The sequence below is a fragment of the Pinus tabuliformis genome, chromosome 8 (genome assembly GCF_031772625.1).
Source record: "Pinus tabuliformis cultivar Carrire ecotype Pingquan chromosome 8, CPIR1, whole genome shotgun sequence".
NCBI lineage: Eukaryota > Viridiplantae > Streptophyta > Pinopsida > Pinales > Pinaceae > Pinus > Pinus tabuliformis.
This window is the reverse complement of record NC_142294.1, coordinates 1,680,680,156-1,680,705,372: the sequence shown is the minus strand read 5'-3', so window position 1 is coordinate 1,680,705,372 and position 25,217 is coordinate 1,680,680,156. Positions and strand designations below refer to the sequence as shown.

Below are 25,217 nucleotides of genomic sequence, written 5' to 3'. Positions count from 1 at the left end.
ACAATGATCAACCATCAAATTCGTCATTAATTGGAATTTCCTTGAAACATGATAATGATATTGTCTCTAAGATCCTCTCTGTCTCCCTATCTCCTTTGAGACACCCAATCAAATATCAGGGTTTCTTTTAAAAACCAAATTGTTACTGAAAACATGATAGGAACTAGCTCATCAAAATAATAGAACTTAGAATCATGAATTAGTCCAATGGATGACTTTGTGATGTGGGCAGGTTAATACTTTTCAAGGAGGTAATAGAGGTTATTCATGTTTATTGGGCCTCGCTTGCATGGGTTCCCTTGGGTGTCTTACACAAAATTAAGTCAATCTCTTTACGATATCTATGGATAGGGGATCAAGGTCATCATCCCTTTTCACTTACAGGTTGGTATTCCATATCTCTCCCAAAGAAGTTGGGAACATGGGGTTTAAAATGTGTCAATTTGTTTTCAAAGGAACTTGTTGTTAAGGGGGGTTTGGAAATTAATTCAAGGTACATGCCTTTGGGCAGAAGTCACGGCTAAGAAATATATCTACCCTAGTACAATATTGGAATGGACTCATGACCCTAGATTACTTATGACTTCCATATCATTGGTATGGAAAACTATTAAAAATTTTGCTTAATATCATTCTAAAAGACCTTCGATGGAGGATTGGAGATGTTACACAAATTATTATAGAGAAAGATCCATGGATAGGTTGTGGTGACTCTATTATACTTTCTGATCAACTCATTTAGGTATTACATATTCATGAAATTTTCTCCTTAATCTAGGCATTTGTTCAAATGGGTTTAAGGGATCCCAAACTTGGAAACAATTTGCAAACTTACTACTAGAGGGGGCCTTAGCCGATGAATGGTATAGGTACCTTGAAGCTCTATGTTATAACCTTGTATCTCTCTCCTATACTAAGGACACTCTCTTACGGTATTATGCCCCCTCGAGTACCTATATTCTTGAATTTGGTTTCTCTCCTTAGCTCAACAACCACATGCTTGCCCTCTTCCCTAGTGGGTAAATAAGATTTAGAAATAAACTTGTTCGCAAAGAAACAAAATTATTTATGTGGCATTAGAGGAATTCAGCCCAAAAGTGCCCATAAAAGTTTCATGTAATTTCCATGTCATAATATATAAACCAATCAAAATCCTTTAAATTTAAAAGGAGGCACATGTAAATATTTTGGAGGGAAAAGAAGAAAACTACCATTTTTAAATATATTTTTGGCTTATCTCCTTATAGGCTTACTCAAATTTAAGCATAGACACTTGTTGGATGCAAAATTAAATTATGCATCCAACGAGTACCCTTTATGCATATTTTTGAGAAGACCCACATCTTTTATCCAAGTGGTTGTCAATAGTCTGGCCTTATTATCTTCTATTCCGAAATCTCTAGCTCCTACACAAAATAAACATAGAAATGAAGTGGAAATTTTCAAAAACAAATCATGGACTTTCTTTGATGGGACATCTCAAACAATTCCTATAAGAGGCTCAAGAGGCACCATCTATTTGATCAACTCTCATTTTTTCTCATTCCCCTGTAACATTGGACATGCTTCTAACAATTATGCAAATATTTTTGCTCTCAAACTACTACCGCAAATTACTTCTTATGCACATCTCACTGAGATTCATATTTATGAATATTACTTGGTTTTCATTAAATGGATGCAAGGAGCCTACAATATAAAATATTACACACTCCTTCCACTAGCAAAAATATATTAAGAAAACAAGGCATTTTCTCACATATTATTCTCACACATATACATGGAATAAAACCAAAAAATCGATCAAATTTCAAAGACAGGATTAGCGTTGCATAAATGACAGAGGGAAATCTAAGAAAACCTTTAAGGCACCATTAGGCACCACTAGATATGCCCCTGGGCATAATTAGCACATCAACCTTCCAACACAAATCCCTTATTTATTAGCATTTTCTATCAAATGAGTATATTTTTATTGGTTTACTTCAAATTCTTTTTTCTACAAGTACTATGTTTTTTATGGCTTTCTCTACATCAATTTTTTTATTTACATGGAACAATGTAGTGCAACATATTTCATGGTTTCATTCAGAGTGGCTCCTTCGAGTTCTTTTACCACATGCAAACATGATAAAACTTTGTCTTTTTGTTTAGAAAATTTGGCTTAGATGACATATACAACTATTTTCAAATTTTTCCTTCAACATATCTATTTTCTTTTTGACCTTATATATAGAGGATGAAATCAACTATTTCCAGATCTTCCCTTCAGTAATTCTATTTCCTTTTGATCTTATATACGAGGGATCAAATTATATTTTTGGGTTAAACGATTAGACTTTTTCTTGAGGCCAATGAGCCATTTCAAATGTTGCGGTATATACACTCATTGTATTTTATTCTATATAAATAAAATGTTTTTTTTTATACTTGGATAAAAAAAGAGCTCGATGAAATTGTTTTTAGTCTAGGCCACACCAACTTTTAACATGGTAGATTTTTTTTTGTACCTACAAGGCTTGGAAAACAAGGCCTTCACACAAAGAGTGCCTTATCAAAACAATGTGCCTACTATTCTACATCTCATAAATAATCTAAAAAAAACATTTAATAATAATAATAATAATAAATAAATAAATCATTCTATTCTATTCTCAAAATGGAGTTGACATATATCAAAAGTAAGAGTTAGGTTGGGTTTTGGCTCTGCAACCGAAACCTTAATGGCAGCAAGGCGATAAAATTGGCAGGTAGGAACAGAGAAAAGGCCAAGGTGCAGACAACAGAGAGTATAACAAAAGATAAGACAAACATCTGAGAGACAAAAGTCATGACAGAAGGCATCAGGAGGGGAGAGATACCCTCTTATTGGGATACTGTGATAAGAGACGGATAGAATAGTCAGTCGACAAAGGAGAAACTGAAAATTGGTCTAGTTCTAGGAGCGACTTGGCAAGCGGGCAGAAGGGGAAGATGCCTGCCATGTGTAGAGGAGAAACCCAGGTTTGTGATACCATCGAATAAACTAGAAAGGTACAGAAGTTATATGAAAGATCATGCCCTTATCTACAAGTTTGTAGGCGTTTGGTTGTTGAAACGAGACCTAACCAAGTGGATTCAGCAAAAATGGCAGCCCCAAGGACACATTGAGCTCAAGCTGGGAGCAAAGGGCTTCTTTACGGTAATTTTCTCAAACCTGCAAGATAAGGAAAAAGTATTTGAAAATGGCCCTTATTTCTATTATAATGCTGGTCTTTTCATGCGCTATTGGGAGGAATGCTACAACCCCGATAAGGAAAAATTTCTAGCAGCACTAGCGTGGGTTCGTTTATTTGGGCTACCTATTGACTTCTGGGACCTAGAAATATTGGAGGGGATAGGAAACTCAATAGGTAGTTTTGTGAAAATAGCAGAAACCACGAAGAAAGGAAGGTATACTTCGTACGCTAGGATATGTGTCTATATGAACCTAGCAAACCCTATCCCAGATTCTGTGGAACTAGAGTATCATGAAGAAGTCTGGCAGCAAAACTTAGACTATGAGCACATCCCTTTTAGATGCCGTAGGTGCCATGACCATGGCCATCTAGCTAAGGAATGCCCGATTACAATGGAAGAAGAAGAAAGGAGAAGTAACCTGCAAAAGAGAGGGCCAGTTGACCAAGAAGGATTCCAAGAGGTGAAAAGCAAACGGAGAATAAACAAAGAAATCCCCAAGGAAGATAAGAAGGAAAAACAAACAACCCCAGAGAAATCAAACAGCTTTGAAATATTACAGGAAGAGGGAGAAGAGGAAGACCAAACCATGGAAAATCAAGATGATAAGGAGTCAGACAATAGCGCTAGCAGTGAAAGAACCCACACAAAAAGGAAAGCCCCGAGTGAGACCATAGACAAAGGTAAGGAACAGGAAGAACTAGCAGAACAGATGGAGACAGACATGGAGACAACCAGGGAAGATTTAAGTCAAGAGGAAGAAGTCTTAAGAAAATTATTGAATGAATGGAGGAATCTGGACGAGAGGTTTATCCTAGAAGACTAGAAGAGGTTGTATGCGGAAACCTTTCAACAGTATAAGGCTAAACAGGAAAAAGGTAAAGTTACGCTCGAAGAATACCAAGAGAGTCAGAGGGAAAGCAGATTAGATCAGCAAGGACAAGGCAAAGGGGGGGGAAGAGGAAGGAAAAATCCTAAGGATTCCATCCAAATAATGGGTGAAATGTTGGTGAACACAGGGAGAGTGGTTTCGCTGTCATCGGTGTTTCAAAATCTATCTCAACCTCATCAATGATTTTGACATCATGGAATATTAGAGGCCTAAACAGTAAAGGGAAACAGAGACATTTAGCGGCAAGACTGAGGAAGGACAAACCACAAATCATGCTTATTCAGGAAACTAAAATTTCAGGTCAGAAGATGGAGGAAATCCTCAATAAAATAAAACCAAGATATGAACAAGTAACCATAGACGCCAAAGGAAGTGCAGGAGGGATAGCCGTCATTTGGAATCCAGCGGAAGTCCTATCAGATTGGTGGATAGGAATGCCAAGAATCCTGACTGGAATATTTAGACACATTGGGCAGAGTGAATGGGTGGTGGTGTCGGCTATTTACGGGCCTCATACCCAGGCTGATAGAGGCATATTCCTTAGCCATATAGAAAAACTAAAACTATGCACCAGGAGCAAAGGTGGATTATTGAAGGCAACTTCAACTTGATAACATCTAGAGAAGAGAAGAAAGGAGGAATAAGTAGAGAAGACCCAGAGATGGAAAGAGTCAGAGATGTCCAAACAGAATTAAGGCTGGTAGATATACCTACTATAAATGGGAAATTCACCTGGAACAATATAATAGGCGGGGACAAACAAAATGCATCAAGACTAGATCGTTTTCTAGTCTCTTAGCACATAATATGGATGGATATTTTCTACGAAACCTCTATCCTACCCTCTATAGGGTCCGACTGCTGGCCAATAAAGCTGGAAATAGCTTTGAACAATCATAATAAAAAGAGACCTTTTCGTTTTGAGTCCTTTTGGCTTAGAGCTTCAGATTTCTTAGACAAAGTAAGAAATTGGTGGCAGGAGAGCAAGAGGGGAACGGAAGGCCAGAACAAAATGCACACGTTCCAGCTCAAACCTAAGGAAATAAAGGGCCAAATTAAGAAATGGAATAGGGAAGAATTCAGAAACATTCAGTAGGAGAAAGGTAAACTTCATACTAGATTGGAAGGAATACAACAACAAATCATCAAGGACGAAAGAAGTGATGAGTTGGCTAAAGAGGAAGGAAGGGTAATCAATCAACTAGAGGAAAGACGCAAACAGGAAGAGATTCTATGGAAACAGAAATCTCGTGTCCAATGGCTAAAAGATGGGGAAAAGAACTCCAAATTCTTCCACAAAGCGATGATGAATCATTGTCATCATAATAGAATTTTTTCACTGAAAGATAGTCAAGGAAACAGAGTGTTGCAGCAGAAAGATATGGAACAGCTCCTGGTGGAATATTTCAAAGGAATCCTAACAGAACCTAACATTAACAGGACAGAGGAAATAGACAAGGTTTGCCAACATATCCCTAAGAAAGTTATTAAAGAACAAAATATGGCGCTGCTCAGGGTTATCACTAAGGAAGTGGTTAACAAAATGGCGAAGAATAAGGCCTCGAGTCCCGACGGCTTTACCATTGAGTTTTACCAAGCAACCTGGAGTTTTATGGGTAACGATTTGTTGGACTTAGTGGAGGAATCAAGGTATTCCAAACACATGTACCAGGGACTAAACACCACTTTCCTGGCCTTGATCCCGAAGAACGGAAATTTGAACGAACCGCAGGGATTTAGGCCTATATCCCTCTGTAATGTAGTGTATAAAATCTTAGCAACAATTATGGTGAACAGACTCAAGCCTATTCTTCCGGACCTTATAGCGCAGGAACAAACAGGCTTTTTCAAAGGGCGGCAAAGTACGGACGAAATTATAATGGCCCAGGAAGTGATTCACTCCCTGAAAAACTCTCGAAACCTAGGTATGCTAATCAAATTAGACTTGGATAAGGCGTACCACTGCCTTAGTTGCGGGTACCTGGAAGGCATTCTCAAAGCCCAAGGATTTGATCCAAGATGGGTGAAATAGATCTTGTATATGGTAAGTACCCCGGTGTTGTCCGTCATGTTGAATGGTACCCCCACCGAAGCCTTCAATCCCTTGCAAGGGCTAAGGCTGGGAGACCCCTTGTCTCCATTCCTCGTCATCCTGGCTGCGAAAGGATTAGGTAGGATGATAAAGGCCCAAGTAGCTAGGGATCAACTAAAGCGGCTACGAATATGTGGGAATGATCTCCCTGTAACTCACCAGAAATTCGTAGACAACGTAATGTTATATGGCCAGACCACACTCAAGTAGGCCCAAAATATTGTCAAAACCTTATCCGATTTCAATCAAGCTTCTAGGACTGAGATTAATAAAGATAAACCTGAAATTTTTTTCTTTAACACCCAGCTGGCAACCCAAAGATTCTTGGAGCACACAATGGGATTTAGAATTGGAACCTTCCCGTCAAAATATCTGGGTATTATGCTTAATGAGCATCAATATAGGGCCGCTAATTGGTAACCTCTAATTAAAAAAATCAGGAATAAGATGGACAACTAGACCTTTCGCTCATTGAATGCTCCCAGTCGGCTAATTCTATTAAAAGCTGTTCTGCAGGCTATTCCAATCTACCAGATTTCATGTCAAGCTATCCCCAAGTCCATTAGTCAAAAGTTGGTAGCCATGTTTAAGAAATTTCTTTGGCAGGGAACCAGCAAAACCAGAAAATGGGCCTTAATTTCATGGGAATGGCTAAGTAGGCTTTCCAAAGATGGAGGCTTAGGATTAAGGGACCCCTACGTTCTTAACCAAGTGATGGGGGCGAAGCTTTGGTGGAGATGGACGCAGGGTGGCCAAGATTTATGGAAGGCAATCTGGGAAAGGAAATATGAGGCAGTAGAGGAACCCGAAAACAAAATGAGAAGTCAGACAGAGGCCAAAGGCTCCGCAATTTGGAACCTGGCGAGGGGTAACAAAGAACTGATTAGAGAATATAGCTTTTGGGAGATAAGAGCAGGAGATAAAGCCAAGTTTTGGGAGGAATCATGGCAACAACGTGAAAGGCTCATTTTTAAGGAAAACATTCAAGCCATCCAAGATTTCACATCCCATGCAAAGGGGAATGTTGGAGGCAAATTTTGGAAACTAGGTGTAGGCGATTATTGGCGTAATTGGAAACAAAAAGAGGATTGGGCAGGGGTTCCTGACTCAGACAGATGGAAAGATTACTACAAGGAAATGGCATCCCGTAAAGTGGCAAGGAAAACAGGGCAAGACATCCTAAGATGGGGCACCTGAATTCAAGGTACTTTTTTAATAACAAAAGGGTATTACATAAAATCCAAACAGAATCAACAAGCAGAGACGAAAAAATGGAAAAACTTATGGAAAATCAAACACTGGCCGAAAGTGTCCTTCTTTGTCTGGATTATGTTACATGGCAGGGCGCTTACCTGGGACAAACTACAGAGGAAGGGGCAACAAGGACCATCACGATGCGTGCTCTGGAATTCACATGAGGAGTCAATGGAGTACTTGTTGAACCGATGCAAGTCAGCAACACCTTGTGGGAAAACCATTACAAGTTATTCCAGCGCCATCACTGAAATTATCAAAATATCACTAATACCATAGAAAACTGGTCGAGGAAACCTTACCAAAACCCCGTGGTAAATCGTGCATGGCTACTTTCCGCTGGGTTCTTGACCTGGAACATTTGGAAGGCACCGAATAATGTAATTTTCAAGGCAGAAAATCGCACTCCAACAGACATTTTGGAGAAAACCATCAGGAACATATGAGAAACAATCTTAACGGAAAGATGGAAGGATGAGGACTGGAAGGCGCTGCAAGCAAAGGAGGAAATCCTGAAAAGGCTAGTAGTAACTCAGAGTATGTTAAGTGGGGGTGACCAAAGAAAAGACCAAGTCAGAGAGGTGGCAAAAACTAAATAGTACAAGCACCCCCCTCAGGGATTTACAAAATTAAATTTTGATGGCACCGCCAAACACAACCTAGGGGAAGCATGTATCGGGGGAGTCTTCAGGAATGACAGCGGAAAAACAGTGAGAATCTTTGCGATGGACTACGGGGAGGGGACGAACAACGAAGCGGAACTGTACGCGCTGAAAAGAGGCCTGGAAATTGCGATACAGGTAAAGATTAAGAGTCTCCAAATTGAGGGAGACTCAAAATTGGTGGTGGATAATGTAAGGCAATTGCAACAGCAAAAACTAGTGGAAAAAATCAGTAAGAGTTGGCGAATGGCATGGCTCATCGGAGAAATAGGGAAGCTATTGACCAAAATAGACTATCTAATCCCTACCCATGTAAGGCGCTCAGGAAATAAACAGGCAGACTCGTTAGCGAGCTAGGGTAGTCGGAACAGGGGAAAGCTGATAGACAGAAAAAAGAATGTACATGGTCAACGCATATATGGCTGGGAATTCTCCGAAAATACGAGAGCAAATCAATGGGTGGGAACGAGAGCTGAGGTCCATTAGCGAGAACAAGGAAATTCCGCCGGGGGAATGGGAGGATTTGGTTCTAGACCCAAGAAACACCAAGAGCCAAAACTCTTTGTTTAATAAGTCGCTCCAACAATATTGGGTTATGAAACACGTGGTAGCTCGTGCCATGGAAATGAACCAAGCAGTCCAGGAAGAAGAGGAGGAGGAAAGAAAGCAGAAAGAGGAACAACTAAAGAGCCATACTATGGAAGAAATATAAAATCTAAAGGTTATCTACCTGAAAGAGATTGCGGCCGTTCAAATACAGGCAGCGAGAAATCACTTGATGCTGGAGAAAATGGAACAAATGATGCAGAAAATGAAATGGGTTCTGGAGCAGAAGAAAGTGAATCCTGGGTCTAGCGCCATGGCGCCCACCCCGTTAATTCCTCAAACGAGGAATGACTAAGCTGGGTCCTTTGCTATTTTGTTTAATATGTGTTTAGAACAGAACTATGTCTGGTTGTCTTGTTATGGTCTAATAGATAAATTAGTTAGCAGTATTCGAAAGCATAGATATGACAATATGAAGGAGAAAAACATTTTCAAATTTTGGTCTAGATATAATGTTGATAGATGGTGGTCTGGTTTCCTGCGGGTAAGGTAGCCACCTGAAACTAAGTTTGTTGTAAGATTTTCTTATAGTAATATAGAAGGAAGGAACGCCTAAGTTTACAAAAAAAAAATGGAGTTGACACGTGCCTCTTTTAAAAATAAAAATAAAAAATTCGCTAAATAAAAAATAATTTCGGCTATAATAAAAAAGAAAATATATATATAATAAAAATAAAAAACATTATAAAATGGATGTGGAAAAAATATTTCTCTCTCAATAACAAATTAAATATTTTGATGTTGATGTGAAGCAACATAATTTTAGATCATTTTTTCAAATAAATAAAGTAATTTAAAGTAAAGAAAATTTTATATTTTCACTTTTGAATGTGAGGAAGATGTATAACTTTTATATTTTTTACAAATATTTCAATATAGAACTTGATAAGCTATTTGAATATCAATATTAACTAATTTATTTCAATATTAATTTTACATACATATATATAAAAAGGAAAAAAGAAATTTTAATATTGAACATAACAAAATATTCCAATGCCCAAATAAATGGAGTAATTGGAAGTACACAAATTCAACTGCTTCTTAAAAAAAGTAATAAGAAGGAAATTTTTATATGCAACGCTAATATTTAAATGTATTTAAAAATATATTGTTTAATAAAAAACATTTTATAAGAAGAGATTCGGCATAAATCACATGAAGAAAACCCTTGTCGACGTGTTTCAAACCAACTAGTGTGGTTCATCGTCAGGACAAGTTCAGGAGTCAAATCATGGTCGCAGATTAAATAAAGTGAACAAACCTTCCCAACAGCTAGGTTGACTAGGTTGACCATCTATGGCTAAATAGAAAAACGGCTAGATAATATTTTAATGTTTAAAAAGTCAACAGATAATAAAAATAATATTATAATTATAATAAATAATTTTATATATTATTAAATATTAGAATATAATTCCTTTTTATTTATATATATTAGAAATATAAATATTTTTTTTTAATTATTTATTTAAATCATTAGAGATAAGTAAAGAGGGTTTTAGAAATTTTTCTTCTTATTAAGTTAATATATTTAGTTTGTTAATAATTTATTTAAACATTTAAAATTACTATGGACTATTATTTATATATTATTCTTTGGGTTATTAAATTAACTTATTGTCATTAAGGATAAGTAAAAGGGGTTATTTTTAATAATATTGATTTAATCATATTGATTTTGATTTAATAACATTACTTCATAATATTAGAATTAATATAGATTTTATGGTGAAGGGGGGTTTTAGAAAAAATTTCTTTGTTAATAAATTAATTAATTTAATTCCTTTTTAATTTATTTAATCACTTAAATTTATATATTAATCTTAGGTTATTAAATCAGCTAATTAACACTAGGGTTTTTTTTAATAATATCGATTTAGTGGAATTAATATTCAATAATATTGATTTAAGAATATTGCTATTGATTTAATAATATTTATTGGAAATAATATAGATTTAATCTATATTGATCTTATGGTACAAAAAAAAAACCATCTAATAGAACAAGCCAGGAAAAAATAAAAAGAATAAGCGACAAAATTTAAAAGCAAGAATGTCAAGAATAGGACCATTAGTAAAACAACTAAACCAAAGGAAAAACCCTAGGAGGATGGAAAAGACAAGGCTTAAAAGAGAAGGATCCGGGAAATCTCATAAGCAAGAAAAGGTTAAAGGGGGAGTGGGGGAGGGGGAAAGCCATCTAATAGAACAAGCCAGGAAAAAAAAAATAGAATGAGCTAAAGAATTTAAAAGCAAGAAAGTCAAGAACAGGACCGTAAGTAAAACAACTAAACCAAAGAAAAACCCTAGGAGGATGGAAAAGACAAGGCTTAAAAGAGAAGGATCGGGGAAATCTCATAAGTAAGAAAAGGTTAAAGGGGGGGTGGGGGAGGGGGAAAGCCATCTAATAGAACAAGCCAAGAAAAAAAAAATAGAATGAGCTACAAAATTTAAAAGCAAGAAAGTCAAGAACAGGACCGTAAGTAAAACAACTAAATCAAAGGAAAAACCCAAGAGGATGGAAAAGGCAAGGCTCAAAAGAGAAGGATCCGAGAAATCTCAAAAGCAAGAAAAGGTTAAGTGGGGGGGGAGGAAGGCAAGACTAAGAAGAAAGGGCAGGGATCTAGCAACTACTGATCTTCCAACCGTCATTTCCATTGGGATTGTTAGCCCTTCTTTCAATTTCAATAGCTTCCATGAATTTACGATGATGGAATTGCGCCACCTTGGCAATAACCTCGGCCTCCTCTATGCAAACATGATGCTTGGTCTTCTCCCCATGCTCTGCTAACACTAAAGACTTGGTTCTCCCATGTCTTAGTCAGCTGCATGTTCGTTGATCCTTTGATGGATGGAGCGCCCTGTTTCCCCGATATAGGGGGTCCCATAAGAACAAGGGATCAAGTAGACACCCTTCATGTCTTTAGGGTCAACGGGATCTTTCACCGATCAAAGGGATTTACGAATGGTGTTGAGAGGCCTAAAGAGGGAATATTATACTTCCTAAGGATCCGAGCAATCTTGTCCGTGGTTCCATGGACATAGGGAAGTGGACACCCGTTCTTTAGGTTCTTTTTTAATAAACGAATTTTTAGAAGCTTTAAGGGAAGCCTTCTGCCCTATGCACCTACTATAGCCATCTCCACAAAGACATTAAGGAGATGGGATTTCTCCTTATCAAAATTCTCATTATCAAAAATCTACACAGAGTAGCGAGAGTGTTAAAAACACCCAACGTTTGTGTAGGGAAATGATAGGAATCAACATGAAAATAATGCTCAGCGTTTTCCCCAACCCCAAAGATGGTCCTCTATGTAAAAATGCTCTTGCCCGATTCTTAGATTCGACAATGAGAGAATTCGGAGCGAAGGGAAATTGCATGTTGACATGGTGTCGATTGCCAATACAACGTTGTCAATAGCCCACCATCCTCCAAAATGGCAAGCAACCCAACACACATTAACTATCGAGAAGCCAACAAGAACTTCCCCCGAGTTTGTCGTTTGACTCCGCTTATATCATGCCATCCACGTTAGGCAATACGAGCTTATACCATGTCATGAGCACAGGCCTATGATGTGTACGAAGCGCCCAAACCAAAGCCTCTAACTTCTACAAACATCATCTTTAATTGGGCAAGAGAGTAAACCTAATGAACAACCAAAAGGACCTACTCCATCTTGTGCAGCTCAAATGCAGCTAAAGTAGGTATGAAAAGGAATGAGCGTTTTGAAAATGAATAAAACCAAATCGCATCCAAAGATCAAAGACGTACATATCGAGGATGTGCAATTAAATGTAATAAAACGGATGACGTGAAAACGCAGTGAATAGATCTCAAGTAGATCGCGTCTTGAATGAATACCAGCGCACGTTACACCAGTCCCATCCTCCAGCAACCCGTCGTGGAAACATAAGTTGTAACGTCTCCCAATCGAGTCTACCAGCCACCACCCGTTAGCCATCAGAATTAAAAAAATACCGTCACTGGAATTCCTTCACTGGATGAAGAAAAGACTACACAAAACCACTGGAAGGCGGCCACTGGAATTCTGGAAAAAACCAAAATTCCGAGGGAGTGTTTAAGAGAGCATCGACAGCGTTAGGTGTTGCCAATCATCTCAATGCAGTAAGCAATGAAATCATTAATCCATTAGCCCCTATGAAGAATGACATGGAATACACAGATTGTGATTAGCCACCACATGTCTTCTTGTACTCCCATGTTCTCATGGAGTCAATGTTGTTGAAGGCCACGTGTCTTTTTGTACTCCCATGTTCTCATGGAGTCACTTAACACTGCAGACCTTTGATATTTTTTAATCACGTAGTGTCAATGATTCTTCTTAAAAATTTGTCAACCTCAAAAAAAACCTTGATATGCAATAGGGCTCAGGAGTGTTTCTTTAATCTAAATACTATCATGATTTTGGAATGGCCTTGTACTATAACTTTACCAAAGCCTGAGAGATAAACCTCATTCACAAATCACATGATTGAAAATTGTTCGTGATCACGATGTGTGTTGGACACGACCTTTTATCATGACTCTATTGAATGTAACCATAATTGTTGTGACACAGCCTTGGTTCACTTAAGTGTATGACTCTTAACTTGGATTTATTTGGCAATAAACAAACTAAAATTTGATTAAGAAGAATTAACACTACAATGAAAACGGTTGTTTTTGTGGTTGTGTCATATTGCTTACAATTAGGATGCTCTTTGTTGAAAATAAAGGAGAATATCCTAGAATAGGTAGAATTGGTTCACATAACTTTAGGATAGGAATTAGTTTCTATTTCTTAGGATGTTGTTCTAACTTCCCTAAAACCATGTTTTCTATTTAATGTGTAATGTGCATGAACAATGTAGAGCATTCTGCAGAGCCAGACTCTCCTGGTTCAAGCTCTCTTTTGTAGAGTTGACTAGTGGGTTTTATTTTATTAATACAAACATTGTCATTTTTATCATGGTATCAGAGTGTCAGGGCTGAGGAATCTGTACGTTGATTGGTGTGTGCAACTAAACCAAAATTGTCGCAAGTTTTGAGTGGATAAGCGCGACAATAGCACTGGTACACTCCTCGAGTGTCCTTGCTCTACCTTCTCGCTTCTCCCAATTTTGGATCGTTGTTGATCCAGCCACGGGCCTTGGCTCATCCCCATTCGCGATCGTCCTAACACTGCTACACTTCCCACAGATCTTATTTTTCGACCATCGCAGGTTTTAAGTGTCCATCTGTGATAGTCTCATAAAATTGGTGTATATATGCGATAATCTCGGATATTAGGCGTACATCTGCGATGACATCTCAAAAAATTGATGTATATCTGTGACATTCTCGGATATTGCGCGTATATCTGCGACGATTGTGTAAACAACAAAAAGGCTCCGAGAGAAGGTTGCATCTTGGAGAAGGCTGCAGAGGCTGACAACAGAAGGTTCTCTGGAGGCTATGAAGGAAGCCACAGTGATCTACGAGTGTGTTGCGAGATCAAACAACATTGAAGATCAGTGATCTGTCTTTGTCGCAGATCTGGGTAAAATCTAACATCTTCTTTTACTTGTCGAAATTTTTTGTCTAAATCGCCAAAATGAATAACAATATGTTTGAAGCATGCTTGAATGAGCATAACAAGCTCGATGGTTCTAATTATGCAAATTGGAAATTCAAGATGCAGACTCTGCTAGAAGTGCAGAGTGCTTGGACAATCGCGAATGGGGATGAGCCGAGGCTCGCAGCTGGATCATCATCGATCCCAGATTAGGAGAAGAGAGAAGGTAGAGCAAGGACATTGTTGAAGATGTCAGTGAAATACTGCATCATACCTCACATCAGAGAATGTAAAACAGCGAACGAGATCTAGGGAATTCTGAAGGAATTGTATGAGATCAGGAATTCAAATCGTCTTCTGTTCCTCAAGAGTAAAATCCTATCCCTAAAGATGGAGGAGAAGGAAACAATTTCTTCATTTGTAGCAAGGATCAAGGATCTAAAAAACAAATTAGCAGACATTGGTCATACAGTTGACAATACAGATCTTGTAACCACTACAATGAATAGTGTCACTGATGATCTTACCAAATGTTTATCACTCGGATAAATGCCAGAGAAGATCCTGAAATTTGAAGAGTTGACAAAAATACTGATGTAGGAAGAAGAAAGAAGATCGAATCTGAAGCCCCAAAGTGTCGATCTTGCATTGATGGCAAAGAAAAACTTCTTCAAAGGGAAAGGAAGTCCACAATAGCAAAACGGAGCAAGTTCGCAGAAATGGCCAAATCAAACCCAAGGTATGCCTCCGAATAGAAACTACTCTGAAACTAAATGTTTTTATTATTGAAAACTGGGTCATATTGCCAGGGAATGTAGGAAGAATAAATATCATGAAGAACAACAAAAGCAAAAAAAACATGCAAGTCATCTCGCGAATGACAATCATGTGGAAAATTTCAAATTGTTCATGGCAGATTGTGATGAGAATGTTGATGCAGACATATGGTATCTATATTCAGGAGTGTCAACACACATGACAGGGAACAAGCATTGGTTCAAAGATTTTAAAGAAATCAACGAAAGAGCACAAATTTACCTAAGTGATGATAGAAGTCATCAAATCAAAGGATGTGGGAAAGTTTATGTCATTCTACTTAATGGTAATATCAAACAAATTTATAATGTTATGTATGTGCCTGGTATAACAAAGAATTTGATTTCTGTATCTATGATTATAGATCAAGATTTGAAAGTTGAATTTTTAAAATCTAACTGTTATATTAAAGATATACTTGATGGCATGAAGACAATTGCTACAGGAATCCGAACAGGAGGACTGTACAAGTTGGATGTAAGACCAACACCTGTTTGAGCATTGACAACAATGAGCCTAACTACAGAAGAGCCATGGCATCAAAGATTTGGCCACATCAACTACAATGATTTGTTGTTACTACAAAAGAAGGAAATGGTAAGAGATCTTCCTATGCTAAAGCAAGTTCATAATGATTGTGATGCATGTATACTAGGAAAAATTCATAGAGAAGAATTCACTGTTTGAGTAGAAAAGAAACAGAGGGATATACTGGAATTAGTGCACACAGACCTTTGTGAACCCATGCAGACAAAATCATTAGGAGGTGCATTGTATTTCCTACTGTTTATTGATGACTGTACTAAGTTTTCTCGGGTGTATTTCTTAAGTAAGAATAGCCATACAATCGAATACTTTAAGTAGTTTTAAAATATGATTGAAATACAAACAGGGAAATAGATAAAAATTCTTCGTCCTGATCAAGGGGGAGAATACAGGAAGGATGAGCTTATCAGATATTGTAAAGATCATGGAATTTTGTAGTAGTTCACAGTACCCCATACTCCACAATAGAATGGAGTAACAGAAAGAAAGAACATAACACTGGTGGAATGTGCTAGAAGTATGCTGAAAGGTAAGAATCTTTCAAATGGTTTTTGGGCTGAAGCAGTGAATACTGCAGTTTATTTGAAAAATAGGAGTCCTACAAAGAGTCTTGAATCTAAAACTCTTTTTGAAGCATTATATGCATATAAGCCTATAGTAAAACACTTAAGAATATTTGGATCTAAATCATTTGCCCGCATTCCAAAGGAAGATAGAAGAAAATTAGATTCAAAATCCATCAGATGTACTTTCATAGGGTATTGTTCGTCATATAAAGAATACAAATTATTTACTCCCTCTACTCACAAGATTTTTGTCAGTAGAGATGTTAAATTCCATGAGCAGGATCATGATGAACCTGATGAGCACTATGAGGAATGGGACATTCCATACTTTGTGGAAGAAGAAGCAGAGAACAATCAAGGTTAGCAGCAGACAAAGGCAGAGGATGAACAACAACAACAACAACAACAGTAGCAGGAAGAAATAAATGATGATCAAATAAGGTTTGAAACGACCACCCCACCACTTAGGTGATCAGGTAGGAAAGCTCAAATGCCTGCAAGATATAGGGAAAATGCTTTTATAACCAGTATGATGAATTTGGTTGAACTGTCTAGTTATAAAGAAGAAAATGAATGTAGTGAATGGAAAACAACCATGAAACAAGGATATGATTCAATAATCAGAAATAACACTTGGGAATTGGTTGAACTTCTTAGAGGAAAACAGACCATAGGTTGTAAATGGTTATATAAACCGAAGATTAATGCAGATGGAACCATAGAAAAACTAAAAGCTAGGTTGTAGCAAAGGGGTACTCACAAAAAGAAGGGCTAGACTATGGAGAAACCTTCACCCCTGTAGCTAAATTGAATACTATCAGAATGTTAACTGCTTTAACTACTAAGAAACATTGGATGATGCACCAACTAGATGTAAAGTCTGCATTTTTGAATGGAGAACTAAAAGAAGAGGTTTATCTAGAACAACCAGAAGGGTTTGTCCAGAAAGGAAAAGAACATTTAGTTTGTAAGTTGAACAAAGCACTTTATGGACTAAAACAAGCTCCCAGGTCTTCATATGAAAAGATTGATTCATTTTTCCTGCAAGCTGGCTATAATAGAAGTAAAAATGACCCTAATCTTTAGACCATGAAATATGAACAAGGGTCCGTAGTGCTGATTTCATTATATGTAGATGATTTGATAATTACAGGTGATGCTACATATCTAATCGATGAAATCAAGCAACAGATGTCACAGGTGTTTGAAATGAAGCACCTCGGTGAACTCAGATATTGTTTAGGTCTTGAGATCTAGAGAGATTCAGTCAAAAAAATTTGTCCCAAGAAAAGTATGTTAAAAGCCTGTTAGAAAAGTTTAGAATGGATCAGTGTAAGCCTGCATCGGTACCATTACAACAAAACATAAAATTGCAGTGTGAGGATGGCTCAAAAGTGGTGGATGCAACACTTTATAGAAAACTAGTTGGGAGTCTAATCTACCTAACCACCACTAGACCTGATTTGGCTTATGCAGTCAGTGTGCTAAGCCAATTTATGTCTAAGCCACTGGAATGCAGTGAAAAGTGTTTTGAGGTATCTACAGGGTACTGTAGATTACAGTATTATTTACACTGACTCTTCTGATGTTAGATTGGTAGGATTCACAGATTCAAATTGGGCCAGAAATGTAGATGATCGCAGATCTATAACAAGTTATGCATTCAGCCTTGGATCCGGGGTGATCACATGGAGCAACAAGAAGTATAACATAGTCTCCTTGTCCTCAACGGAATCAAAGTATCAATCCATGTGTGTAACAATGTGTGAGGTAGTTTGGTTGCGGAGACTTCTCCAGGATGTTGGAGAAGAACAGACAGACACAACAATCAGATGCGATAATCAAAGTTCAATCAAACTGGTCAATAATCCGGTATTTCACAAAAAAACTAAACACATTGATACACAATTCCACTTTGTCAGGGAGAAAGTGTAATCTAAATAAATCCATTTGGAATATTGTAATACATGCAATAATGTTGCAGACATTGTCACTAAGCCTCTTGGAAAATTCAAGTTTCAAATGTTTAGGGAGATGTTAGGCATATTTGTGAACCCATTCTCCATTAAGGGGAAGTGTTGAAGATAATGGAGAATATCCTAGAATAGGTAGAATTGGTTCACGTGACTTTAGGATAGGAATTAGTTTCTATTTCTTAGAATGTTGTTCTAACTTCCCTAAAACCATGTTTTCTATTTAACATGTAATGTGCATGAACAATGTAGAGCATTCTGCAGAGCCAGACTCTCCTAATTCAGACTCTCTTTCATAGAGCTGACTGGTGGGTTTTATTTTATTAATACAAACATTGCCATTTTTATCACACTTAAGTTAGACACCCCTAAATGTGAGCATCAGACTCACGAGATCGATGTCATGAATCTAGTCAATGGTCATCTAAATTAGGAAAATCCTTCAAAATCCTAGTCACTTTTTTCAAAAGTCAAACATTTCCAACAAATTTAGAGTGCTTCAAGTACTCTTTCTTCATTTCCAACAAACTTAGAGTGCTTCAAGTACTCTTTCTTCCTTGTCTTTATGCTAACTTCTTCATCCAAAATCTCTGCCACTTCATCTTTCTTTCTTTGGAATTTTCTCTTTCTATTTTTCAACACGCACTGCTCTTTTTCTTTCCTTCTGTAATTTCACGATACTCATTAAAATCTCTTATTTTAAAATTAAATATTCAATTCTTTAGGCAAATCCAACATATACATGTTCTCTAAAAACTTCTCTACACTCGATGAGGTCCTATCTTCTTAATTCTTGATTTATTACATGTTTTCCTTGGGAACCTGTCCTTCATCAAATGTGTAAGCACTAAATTTCCTTTAAGAAATTTCTTCTCTCATTTCTTCTAACCAACCAACTCCTTGTACCTCTGACTTATTTATTTTCATGATTCCTTCACATGGTCTTTCACCTCCTTCATGCACTTTGCATTGACTTTGCATCTGCACTCTTCATTCTTGCATAAGGGAACCTCAATAAATTTATCACACCTTTAAGTGATCTCCCATATAGTCCAATCTAAACACATGTCTTACTTATAAACCTTTTCACCCAATTATTAAATGTGTACCAAGACCATATATCACTATCCAAGGTTCTCTCCAAAATTACAATGTTAGTGTGTCCATTAATTGGATCACAATAAGTTGAACTAAACTACAATTTGAGACTCAATTTATTCCACAATGTCTTTCAAAATTGGTGATGAAACTTAATATCTCTATCTATAGTAATGCTCTTAAGCAATCCATGTAGCCTCATTAATTCTTTGGAAAAAACATAGCTACATTTATTACATCACATGTCTTCCTACAAGGAATAAAATGTTCCATTTAAAAAAATATATCAACTACAAAAAATATGAAATCATTAACTTATTGCATTCTTGGTAATCCAAGAATGAAATCCATGCTTAAATCCTTCCATGTCTCTCATGAATCAATAATGGTCTGTGCAACAATGAACCCACTACTTCACATCTTAGACAACTTCTCACCAATACCATCTCTCATCTACCATTGCTATGGTTTATTTTCCCCAAAGTAACCTCCTAAAACATGTTTTTCCAACTACGTTTGAGGCTCTCCTTCTCAAATTCTTTCGATGTCCACAACCATTGATTTCTTAATAGATATCCTCCAAAAATAAAATAATCCAACCATGGAGCCTTGCCTTCACAACAATGTTATTTTTCCAGCCTTCCAGGTTGTTACAAAATTTATATCATCCACATGCAAATTCCATCATATTCTCCAATTCACTACAACAAAACCAGTGATTTGCGCCAGATTTTAGTGCATTTTTTTTGTAATTGTGATGAGCAACCTGGCGCTAAATCTGACTCTATTGTACAATTTTTAAAGCGTCCTTTTTTGCACCTGATTTTGCATCCTTTTTCACGCTAGATTTTGCATCATTTTTTACACCAAACTATGCATCATTTTTTGCGTCAAATTTTGAACCAAGATTTGCATCTTATTTTATGACATGTTTTGCTTCTAGTTTTGTGTCATTTTTTGCATCTATTTTTCATTCTCTTTTGCTTCCTATTTTGTGTCATTCTTTGCTTCCATTTTTGCACCATCATTTGCATCAAGTTTACACTGTATTTTGAATCCAATTTAACGTCTTTTTATGCATCCATTTTGTGTCAGTTTTTGCATCTAGTCTTACGCCAGCTTTTGTATCTAGTCTTACACTAGTTTTTGCTTCTATTTTTGCACCAGCTTTGGTGCCTATCTTTGCACCATGTGTTGAATTTGATTTAGCACCAAATTTTGCATCCATTTTTGTGCCCATTTTTGCATCTTTTTTTGGACCTTTTTTTACATCCACATTTACGTTTGATTTGTCTCCATTTTTCCCATCTCATTTTGCACCATATTTTGCGTCATTTGTTTCATCCAATTTTGCATCATTTTTAACACCATCTCTTGCATCTAATGTTACATCATTTTGAGCATCCAAATTTGCATTTATATTTGCATATTATGTTGAGTCATGTGTTGTGTCCACCTTTGCATCTTATTTTGTGTCTAATGGTACATTCAATTTAGAGCCATTTTTTACGTCTACTTTTGTAGTTTTTTTTTGCACCAAGTTTTGCATCCAATTTTAAGCTATTTTATGCCCCTTTTTGCACCATTTTTTTGTGTCTACTTGTGTCCAATGTTGCGCCATTATTTAAACTGACTTTTTCATCTAATTTTGCATTTTTTTGGTGTCTAGTTTTACATCGTTTTCACCATCCAAATTTGCATCTTTTTTTGCCTCACTTTGTGTCCACATTTGCATATAATTTTGTGTCTGAGTTCGAGCCTAAATTTTCATGTGATTAGGAATCATTTTTTACATCCAATATGGCATCCTTGGTTTCACCTTTTTTCAGCCCCATTTTTCATCTTGTTTTATGTCTTTTCTTACATCTTTTTTTTTTTTCCTTTTTTGCACCCAAGTTTGCATCCCAAATTTACACCATTATTTGCATCACCATTTGGCATATTAATCTGTAACGTTTTTTTCTTCTTTTTAACGCTCAACTTTGCATCTTATTTTACATCTAGTTGTTGTCTTTTTTTGCATCTAATTTGGTGCCCATTTATGTGTCCTTGTTTTTGCCAATTTGATATCCTTTTGTATGCCATGTTTTGTTCCCTTCTTTGTGTCAACTATTGCACAATTTTTCACTTCTAATTTAAAACACTTTGTATGTCAATTGTTTGCATTTTGTATTAATTCCTAGTTTAACATCCAATTTTACTTTCAATTTTGCATCCATGGTTACATCCGCATTTGACTTCTTATATAGAGTATATTTTTCTTTACATATATGACCCCCTTTATAGATTCATAGTGAAATATATGATAGTTTCTAAATATCATTAAAGCAGATATCACAATTCAAAATCATTTGTAAAGAAATTTAAGAGAAATTGACAACATCCATCCAAAAAAATAACAATGTGTCATTAACAATTTTCAAAACATGTATAAAATAGCAACATAATACTAATAAAATCAGTATTATTTTTAATCAAAACAAGTAAAATTCAAATATGATTAACAAATCAAAATATTTCATGAATATCGTTATTCTACGATAAATTAACAACATACATAAATCAAACTCATCGTATGATTACAAAATCAAAATGTCTCATTGATATAGGGTAAATTCACAACACCCATCTAAACATAACAATGTCATTCTACACAATAATTTCTTCATAAAAAAAAAATGCATGTGCATGCCTAGCTACCACCACCAAGATCATCCTCATGATCATCTTAACCATCCTCATTACTCTGATCCACATCATCACCAACACCACAACTATCATCATCATCTCCTCCTTCACCACCATCATCCTCATCCTCATCCTCATCATCTCCTGATATATGTTGAACATAATTTGGATCATCGTCTTGGCAATCATTACGTATAGCATTCTGACAAAAAAAATCAATATTACATGTTAGTATTAATTACATAACACAACGCATGTTTTTGTTATACAATGTTAACCATAAAATGAGGTAAGATATAATATCTAATAGTACTAAAAAATAAAATGAAAATATGGTTTAAAAGTATATTGGAAATCCAACTAAGATTACATACCATAGAGTCCATCCAAACAACAAATTCAACCCATATCTTTTGCTGCAGCACCTCCTTTTCCAAATGATTTGGAGGTATTCCATATTTTAGTTCCTATCAATCAGTAAATAGGGAGAAATTAGATAACAATGACTTTCTTCTAGTACAAAATTTATTAAAAAAATATCACATGTTTAATATACTTACAAAGGTTGTTATCAGTGCTTTTAAACCTTTCTGGCCACTAAGATGAGTGACTTTTGTCTTGGTTAACCTCGCCTTGGATGCCTTGTCCTTAAACATAAACCAATTCAATTTATTTTCACACAAATACATGTCTAAGATACTTATAAGTATTAATACATTCTAAATAATGTTTAATGAAAAATTCAATACCTAAATGCTCTCATTGCCGGCTTTTCTTTGTGCATCCAACTTCTCATATGATTTTACAAGTTCTTTCCATACTTTAAAAGGTATGTCAATAGGTCTTTGTTTCAGTCTTTGATCTTGAGGCATTTTTTTAATTTTTCTTGTTTGGTTAAAAAAAACCGAACAAGTAATTCACATCAATGGCATGGGGACTCTATGGATATGTGTAAAAAAATGGCTATAAAGAAAACATCCAAAAAACATATGAGCTCTCCCTTTGATGGTCACTTGGGGCATATGGCTGGAAAGGAACAACTCCATTTTCGAAAATCAAGGACCATCCTTTCTCAAGGTCCTTCCTAATATTTGCTCCAAATGTCTTAAAATGAAAAACAAAATTCAAACGTCATCCTTAAACATCTCCCTTAAATATAACGTTGGACCATAAATTCTTCACTTTTATTGTTATCGGCTCTGGAATGATTTTTCTATATGCAATTATATAATGAAATATGTGTGCACTAATGAAAAAACATTGAGTTTCATTTTTCATAATCACAAACAATGAAAAAAGAATCACACGTAACTAGCATCATTTTGGAAATTTTATATTTATTAAAAATCTTTAACATGTTTTCCTCCCCTATCTCATAAAAAGGTGTGAAATTTTTTATATACTCTCCAATAAGCCTAAGGATCACATACCTTTTAAAACTTTGCATTACCATTATATGTTTCTCCTTGAAGATATATAATATGTTTCTTCTTTAACATATATATTATGTTTCGCATTTCTTAATATTTGACAAAATACTAAAGTTGAAAAGAATATAAAATCTCACTTTTTAGAATATTTTATGATATAAGAGATTGATTTAAGTGATGTTTTGGGTTAGGAGAGGTTAGCTTTATATAATAAAAGAATATTAACAATTTTAAAGTCTAAATTTTGACAATTCAACATAATTTGGCTTTACATAATAATAAAAAAGAAATTAAGAATTTTTATTTCATATATCTTATTTATAACATTTTAATGGTTTATTCATATAGTAATAAAAATTTCATATTTATAGGCAATTTAAAAATGATAATTTTAAGAGTGTTTACATCTAAAAAGTGTGGGAATAGTTTGAGATATGGTAGCACACAGTGTCCCATCATTGTGAGTTTTTAATATCATGAAAATGATCATTTAAGAGTGTTTACGGCGAGGGAATAGCTTGAGATATGATAGAACACATTATCCCATCATCGACTTTTTAATACCATGATTGTTCACTAGTGAGAAAAAATCACATGGAGAGAACATAGAAAAATAACCGAATGTAGAGAAAAAAAAACAAAAAACAAAAACAAAAACAAAATTTGTAAAAAAAATCATAAAACAAATATTATATACTTTTAAATTTTGTATTTGTAATTTAACTTAAAAAAAAAAAACAAAAACAAAAAAAATTAGTAAGAAAAATTCATAAAACAAATATTATATACTTTTAAATTTTATATTTGTAATCTAACTAAAAAAATTAACATACTCGTAGAGGAGCTAATTTATTTGCAGATATTTCTTGGTACCTAAAGCCATCACTTATATTTTATTAATTTATAAATAATTTATATTTTATTAATTTATAAGTAAATAAACAATTAACACTGTAAATTGTTACACAATTAATGCTATATAAAAAAGGTTAAATTTTTATCTATGATTTAGAATTAATGTTTTAACACGGTCTACAATGAAGCCATTATCACCTAAATCAATTTAAACTATCTATGATTTAATATTCAATAATCCAACAAAACTACAATGAACATCTTCCACGAGCTTATCATCTTTATAACATATATTGCTTCAGCTGAGATTCTAGTGTGTCAATTTTGTTTCGTAACTACGGGTTATCGCTCTGTATAATTTTATTGGAATTAACGTGACCTCAGAGAATTTCTCTGATGAGATAAGAAAAACACTCTGATCGAAGGATGGTAATGTATTCATAGAAGTCACTGCAAAAAATCATTTGGGTATGAGGATTTTCAAGATTTCAATGGAAATCTGGATGTGGGATGCGATGTTACAATGTGGGTCGAAGAGATTGAGCTCTTTCTTTTTCTGGATTATGGGATTTGAATGCAAGAATTGTTTCTATGGATGATAAAATTATGAGATTGAGGATTGTGGTCTTTGAATGCAGAAATTGCTTCTTTGGATGATAAAATTGTGCTTTTTTTATAAACAGTTGTGGGGATTCTCCTAAGTTTTTATTGATTTCTCTTTTGTGTATCATTCTTTTCATTGTCAACCCCATTATCATATCAATGTCTAGGATGAGAAAGACAGGGATGGGATCAGTGAGGGCTCAATGTCTTTGTTGTCATCAGAGTCTAGGTCGGTTGATGGCAGTGAAATGGAAGGGTAATCCCCAAGGTAGTTTGTTGACAATGATCAGACATGACACAAAATGAGGCGTGGGCTCGTTCTGAAGACCAAGTGAGTGGATTCCTTTGATGTGGAGGCC

At 35.6% G+C, this 25,217-nt stretch overlaps 1 long non-coding RNA gene across 1 annotated transcript; it reads right to left on the bottom strand.

Moving 5' to 3' along the window:
* Nucleotides 1-21,823: 21,823 nt before the first annotated feature.
* On the bottom strand, nucleotides 21,824-23,025 carry LOC149242678 (uncharacterized). Its single transcript, XR_016245735.1, has 2 exons — nucleotides 22,345-23,025; nucleotides 21,824-22,172 (listed from the first exon to the last, which is right to left on the bottom strand). It is a non-coding gene; the product is annotated as an uncharacterized LOC149242678 (long non-coding RNA).
* Between the last annotated feature and the right edge of the window lie 2,192 nt (nucleotides 23,026-25,217).